Below are 8,208 nucleotides of genomic sequence, written 5' to 3' on the forward strand. Positions count from 1 at the left end.
TACATCCAGACAGTGGAACGTTATTCAACACGAAAAAGAGACAAACTATCAAGCCACGAAAAAACATGGAGAAAATGTAAAATGCACGTTACTAAGTAAAATAAGCCAATCTGCAGAAAGGGTTCATACTGTATAATTCCAATTATATGATACTCTGGATAAGGCAAAACTATGAAGGCAGTAAAAACATCAGCTGTTGCACTGGCTGTGATATTACTGTAGTAGGTTCATGTCATTATTCATTTGTTTAAGTCCTTGGAATGTAGAGCACCAAGCATGAACTCTAATGAACTCTGGGTGATTATGATGTTTCAAGGTAGGTTCATCATTTGCAGGAAATGTAACACTCTGCTGAAGGTTGCTGATATGGGACCAGAAACACATGTGGGGGAAGAGAGTATGTGGGAAATCTCTGTATCTTCCTATAAATTTTTCTACAATCCTAAAATGGATCTAAAGAAAGAAAATCAAAACATTCTATATACTTGTACATATATGTATGTATGTATGTATATATATATATATATATATATATATATATAAAATGCTATTAATTAGTTCTTAAACCAAATAATCAAAAAGTAGAAAAAGCATGTAAATAGCAAAACCAGAATTCCCATATCCTCCATTCCCTAGTCTTTTTCAAGAGTTTGTGAATTATTTGTATCATTTCAGCATTTTTGATATATTTCTAAGCATATTTATTTCTATATAAAAGTGAATGAGATCATAGAGTGCATTTTCATCTACAGTTTGTTTTTCTAAAAATTAAACATTTTTGAGAACATCTCTATAAGCACATAAGCTCTTTTTTTCTTTTAAGCTGCTGGATAATATTAGGCTGAAGCACAGAAATTGCCAGTGTCCAATTGCTTTTCTCTTCCAAAACAGCAATTTCAAATGGTTCAATGTCACATTTTCTTGTGTGACCATATCATAATTGACTTGCGCAATCCTCTATTGATGGACGTTTTGGCTGATTTTAGTATTTCATGCAAAGCATCTTTACAAACTTTGAATAAATATTACTACTGTCATAGTTCTGAAAGTAAACAAGAAAACTGTCTTTTTCCTAAAAGTTTACAGTTTTATCAGAATATAGAAACACAAACACAAATAGAGTGGATTTTTAAAGACGTATACCAGGTTGATTGCTAGCCTTAAGGTGTCTGGATCTCATAAGTATTGAAAAAATAGTGTTAATATTATGGCCTTCTAACGCTCACTGTAATGACAAACTAATAGTTTCACATGTATAAATGCAAATGACTTCAAATGGTGGAGAAAATACTCATAAAATTCATCATTGTCAGATCTTATAGAGGAAATACTAAAAATATCTCTATGCAGGCAACCAAAAAAGCTGGTAAATAGCTAACAATAAAGGTTGTCTGTACCATAAGCCTTAATATTCATTTGCTATCAATGAAATGGCCCAAAATGAATATCTGAGATAATGGTAAAACCTGATATTTTCTACTTAAAACGGCAGTTAAAAGAATACGTTCATTATATGGACAAAATTGAAAGAAAACAGCAAAAACTTGTAAAGTTCATATCTTTCAAACTATAAAACCTAGATCAGAGGCACTAGAGAAACCTGTGACTCATCAGAATTTGATGGTCTTTTCAACTTTTTCTTTCTATCCACTTCATTTGAGATATTAACACTTGTATTTTTTTCTCTATATGACAAAACAAGAATGCAGAGTTTTAGTGAAAGTAACTGAAAGCTAACCAGCTTTCGAATTTTTTTGAGGTTGTTTTTATTTATTTTTGAAATTGAATGTGTACTGCTAAAAGAATCTCTTTTGTTATGTGACTGTCTTAAGAAGAAAGCATTGTTGGATCCACTTAGAACCTGAGTAGTCCTTCTGTGGGTGGATTTTAAGTAAACATGAAAGACATTTTCAAAACCCAAACTTCAGTGTTTTTCATTTCCCATAGAGGGCAAATGGAAAGAGTTCACTTTGAAATTGTTAGGCAAGTGCTGACTGTCTTTGGTCATGACTGTTTACACTCTTAACCTAGCAGCTGCTGACTTCATGGATAGAGAAGATGTCTTCACAGACTTTATTGTTCCATTTACAATGTCTGCATTCAAGCTATTCATGATATTTTAAAGCTACCTTTTCAAAATATTGTTGTTATGATTATTAGACCTATTTCTGATGCTCAGAAGACATTCGACTTATGAATAATAGCGTGTTTAAATGAAGAAAGTTGGCAACTACATTGTGGTCTAGAGTGACCAAAGTTATTTTAAGATTTCCAACAAAAGCAGTTGGCTCTGACAGATAAAAGAGCATTTGTAGACAGTCATTCTGTATTTAGGACATGATTGGTTAAGCTTACATCAGGATATTTGTGGGTAGGGAGAGTAGCAGTCTGAGTGAGTGGCTCTTTCTCCTCTTGGGTAGATTAGACTGTAAGATCAATAACAAATTCCCTTGCTCTCTTTCACCTTTGTTGCCAGAGGAAGAGTGCGTCCAGGTTGTGAGAGTATCTGTGGAGAGACAGCTGTGTGGCAAGGATTCTCAGTGTCCTCTAGGGGATGATAAAAACTTCTTAGGTACTGGGAGGCTTTGGTAACCATTAAAAAGAAAAGCCAGGGTCCTTAGTCTTACAGTTCCAAGGGAATTAATTTTGCTAATAATCTGAGTGAGTTTAGAAGTGGATTCATTGCCTGTTGGACCTGAATATTAGAACCAAGTGCTTGATGACAGCTGAATTACAACCTTGCAGAATATTCAGTTAAACCATCACCCAGTGAGAGCTGTGAGATTTTATATATATATATATATATATAAACTTGCAAGTTTGTCCTAATTTATCAGGCATCAATAGAAAATTTTCAAATTTATTAAAAGATATTATGAAGAAATAATGTTAGATATGTAATTGCAGCAAAAATTAAGAAAAAGGGGGCACTTAAGTGTGGAAAACAATGATTTAATGCAGCCCTAAATTTTATATATTCATAAAATGTCTGAGGCTTATAAAAATTACTTGTCATGATGTGCAACTAGTTAGCAATAAAATTAGACATGGAACAAGATCTGTGGCACTTGCCTTTGATTATAAGCTTTATGTGAATGGGGCTGTTAACTAACTTTTGCAAGATCCAAAATCACTCATGTTAAGTGCTTATTGCTATTGTCAGTCAATAATTGCACTTTCCACATTTGGAGTTCACATAACTGAAGAACTTCCTGATGCAGGACTTCAAGATGCAAGTGTTTCTCCTTTAGATTTCAATGTGATTTAGACCATAAAGGAGAGGGTTGAAGGTAGCTAAGAACAATGTTAATTGGTTCCTTTATCTTAGTTAGAGGAAGAGAGGAAAACCAGTTCTAGGCTGATCATAATGGGAGCATCATTTGGCCGTAATTCTATGTATATTTTTTCCCAAACCTGGAATAACACATAGGAGGTAGGAAGGATAAGAGATGACATAGCTTCAGTGAAACAAAAAGGAATAAAAGTCAATGTTTTTAACTCTTATTACTGACTCTAATGAGCTGGAAAATTTTTATCTAGGTTTCAATTTTATGTTCTTTTAAATTAAAAGAAAAGGGGAAAGGAGAAATGGAGAGCTTCCATAATTCTTTCCAATCTTAGAAACTTTTATCAATCAGAAATAAAGACAAGATTTTTGCTTTATTCTCACTTTTGGACCCTTAAAAAAATCACATATACAAACTAGTTGTCTCAAGGGATTTAGAACCAGAGAACAGAGCAATAAAATTATCCAATCAAAAAGAGAAGAATTTGAAATGCTAAATAGAGCCTCAGAGAATTGTGGGACATATTAAAAGATATAACATACATGTAAGTGATGTTTAAGAGGGAGAGAGAAGAAACAACTAGGCTGAAATATATTTTAAAACAACAAACATGGCTGGATTTACCAAATGGATGAAAACTGCAAATTTCAAGAAGATCAACAAACCATAGCAAAAAAATATTTTATAAAAAATTTAAGCAAAATTCAGAATACCAAAAAGAATAAAAGAAAATCCAGAAAAGAGTCAGAGAAAAAGGACACATTACATGCAGAAAAATAATAAAAGAATCATTATATATTTCTTACCAAATAGTTTGGCTACAAATTCATTCATAGTTGAGTCTGAGAGGCAGGATAATATTGATGATGAAAGGAGCAATTAAGGTTAAAAGACAATGAAAAAGAATTTTTAATATGTTGAAGGGAAAACGTGGAATATTATAACCCGTGAAAAATATCTTCCAAAAATGAGTTGGAACCAGAGGCATTTTCAGATAAATTTAAGTTGATTAGATTTATTGCTAATAAGTTAACACTACAAAAAATGAAGGTCAAAAAGAATAATAGATTTTAAAGAACTCAGATCTACAAGGGAAGACCTAAAACAACTTGAAATTTTTAAATAAACTATTGTGTACTTATTCTTACATGTTTAAACTTCAGTCACCCTCATGCAATACATCGAGATACTCTTTTCCCTTTCAAAACGGTTTTTGAACTCATCGATTTTGATGTTTTTCAGTGCTTCTGCAGTTTTTTGTTACACCTCTTCCACATTGGCTAAGCATTTCCTTTTGGAAACTTTTTCCATCAAGAGAAACAACAGCAAAAATGTCACTTAGGGCAAGATCAGGTGAATGGGGAGGGTGGGGTGCGGGGGTCATGCCACTTTTGGCCCAAAACTGCTGAACGCTCGGCACAGTATGGGCAGGTTTGCTCCTAGATAACTCGTCAGGAAATGGGCAAACACGTTGAACCAATCTCCAAAAAAGTTCACTGATGCTGAATGCAACCTCTCACAAAAATGCTAGCTGGTACACTGATGACGATGGGTTCTTAGAACACGCATCCAACAGGGAAAGCCTGTACTACAAGAGGCCTGCCCTTCAAAAAACAATTCTGTGTTTTGGAGGGATCCCTCCTCATATATAGAATGAAGAGCACTGAAAATAGTAGGGTATTGGCAAATAAAACCAGAAAAAAAATTAGCTTTTTATTTCTTTCTTAAGTTTTTCAAGACAAGGAAAAAAGAACTGTTTAAAGCAAAAATAACATTTCATTTACCCATTTCTTATCAACATAGATATAAGATATATGACAATATGTAATATGGGAGTACCAAAAACTATACACATTTGAAATAGTTAAAATGTGTATAACTTTTTTTTGGCACATGTTGGCACACATATATTAGAAATATGTGACAATACAGTACAAAACAGAGGGTTAAATGAAGAACAATGCAAAATGTAAAATTACTGTAATAATATAAAGATGTGTATTATAAACCTTAAAACAATCTAAGAATCATTACTGAAAAGCCAATAGAGGAAATAAAGTGGATTGCTGAAAAGTGGTTCTTCTCAAGCTTCAGGTTTTATTGTTTGTTTGTTTGTTTTGTAGAGATGGGGATCTTATTATGTCACCGAGGCTGGTCTCAAACTCATGGCCTTAAACAATCCTCCCACCTCAGCTTCTGAAAATGCTAGATTAACAGATGTAAGTCACCACACCCTGGTCAAGCTTCAATTTCATAGAGGGAAAAAATGCTTGATTACTTCAAAAGAATTCAAGAGAAGAGAAACAGAGGAGAAAGAATAGCACAATTAGAAAACAAACAACAAGATTTTAGACTCAAAGTCAGTCATTTCAAAAATGACATTGAGAGATTAAAAGCATGAATAGAAGGGAGAGATTGTCAAATTGAATTTTATCAAAAGATACAACTCTGTTGTCTACAAGAAACATAATATGCCTATAGTATGCCAGAAAGCTGGTGTAATCAGCTTCATATCCAAGTAGACTTTAAGACAAAAAAAAAAAAAAATCATCAGAGAGAGGGGATATAAATCATGATAAAAGCCCACAAGAAAGATATGACAACGCTAAAGATTTATGCAACTGACAATACCATTTAAAATATGTAAAGAAAAACTGAAAGAAAAACAAAGATAGAAAGACACAAATCTACAGTCAAGATTGGGGATTTTAATGGTCTCCCCCCTAAGTACTTAGTAAATGAACTAGATGAAAAATCAGTAAGTCATAGAATACTTGAAAAATAATATCAACCAACTTGATCTAATTAAAATTGTAGAGCATGGCATCCAATTATTGAAGTGTAAATAATTTAGGCATACATGGAATGACAACAAGGATACAAATTATGATTAGAAAATAAATGTCACAATGAATCTCATATAACTAAAATTATCTGCAGTATTTTGAATCACAATAGAATTAAAATACAAACCAATAGAAGTATATAGAAAATTTGCAAGTATTTTAAAGACAGCAAATTTGCACATAATCTACAAGTTAAACAATGAAAAAATAAAAATCTTAGTTTCAACTAAATGACAATAAAGTTACAGCACATCAAAATTTATGAGATACCGTTAAAACAGTACATACAAAGAAACGTGTTGCTTTATATCCACATAATAGTAAAAAAGAAAGACTCAAAAGTAGTTATCTAGTATTTACCTGAAAAATTTGTCAAGAAACATGCAAATTAAACTCACATTAAATGTAAGAAAGCAAATATCAATGGTCAGAGTAGAAATCAATTAGAAACAAATACATGCAAAAAAATTATTGCTAAAAGTTGCTTCTTTTAACAGGAAAATAAAATTGATAAATTGAGTAGAAAAAATAAGAAACATCACTAGACATTTTATACATTATAAAAGTACAATATGTAATATCACAAACAAATTTATGGCAATAGTTTGACAACTTTGAGGAAGTGTACAAAATCATTGGAAAACAGAGCTTTTCAAAACTTACGCAAGAATAAATAAATCTGAATAGCTTTATTAATAATAAAGTTTTGAAATTCTTAATCCAATATTCTTCCATAAAGAAAATTTCAAGCCCGGATAGTTTTGCAGGGAAGTTCTATTGCACAATTAAGTAAAATACCCTAAACTTTAAATCATCCATCAAATAAAAGAGGATAAATCTCTCCCTAATTTATTTTATGGTGGCGACATAACCCTAATACCAAAATCTGATATAAATATTATGAAAAAATAGTAATAGTCCTTATGAATATAAACACATATTCAAGAAAGAATTATAAATAATCAAATACAGAAATATATAACTTACAAATTTAACGCATTAACATTATTAACATAACCCAATAGTATGCCGCAGTTCTACCCTTAAGTGTTTATAAAAAGGAATTGAGAAATATCATGCAAGAATTTTATAGAAATTTTTTATAGTCATAAGAGATAAAGAAATGGAAAAAATACAAATGCAATTTGTATACTCATTGTATACTCATTGTATACTCAAATGCAATAAATACTCATTCAATAGAGTAATGAATAAGAAATTATAGTATATGTATATTAAAATACTACTTAGCAATAAAAGCAATGAACCACCGAGAATCGTACCAACATTAAATAAATTTTAAAATTATTATGTTGAGCAGAAGTCAAGTGCAAAATAATACATACCTGATGAATTCATTTATAGGTACTCCAGGAACCTACCAAACTAATCAATGGCAACAAATGGCACAAGAGTGGTTATCTCTAGGAGTGGGGATTGACTGAAAAGACACAGAAAAATGGTGCTTTGGGAATCTGGCATTGTTCTGTACCTTGATTGGTATATTGTATAGTTGCAAGAGTAAACATTTTTACCAAAACTCATTTACTTTTACCCCTAAAGTAAAGATATCTTATTGCAAGTAGATTTTACTTTAGCTGGAAAATAATAAAAGATATATCTATCACTCACATCTGACACAAGTTGATGGGTATCACTACTTCATGATGCCTCACCCTGTAACTCAGACGTTGGAATAGATATCATAAGAATGTTGCTAAGTGTTGGAGCTAAGTAAAAAACAAAGATATAGCAAAACTTTCATGGTTCATAAAGTCAACTGAATGGAAGTAAAACGTATCATTCTGGTTCATATATTATGGAGCAATTGTGGTAGGCAGAATTCTAAGCCCAGACCCACTGCTGCCCCTTCAAGATTTCCAGCTGTAAATATGATGATATATCACATCCATGATCGTGATACATGACACCAAAAGTAGTTTGCCATAGGACATGCAATTTTACCGTATGTCTATAAATGGAAGAACCAGATTATTTGTCAACAACATGCATATTTTTTTTTCCATTTTGTAATCCATTTTTTTCCTTGAAAACCTTTGTTGTTGCTTCTATCT

Source organism: Carlito syrichta, unplaced genomic scaffold (genome assembly GCF_000164805.1).
Source record: "Carlito syrichta isolate Samal-C Ts95f unplaced genomic scaffold, Tarsius_syrichta-2.0.1 Scaffold302338, whole genome shotgun sequence".
NCBI lineage: Eukaryota > Metazoa > Chordata > Mammalia > Primates > Tarsiidae > Carlito > Carlito syrichta.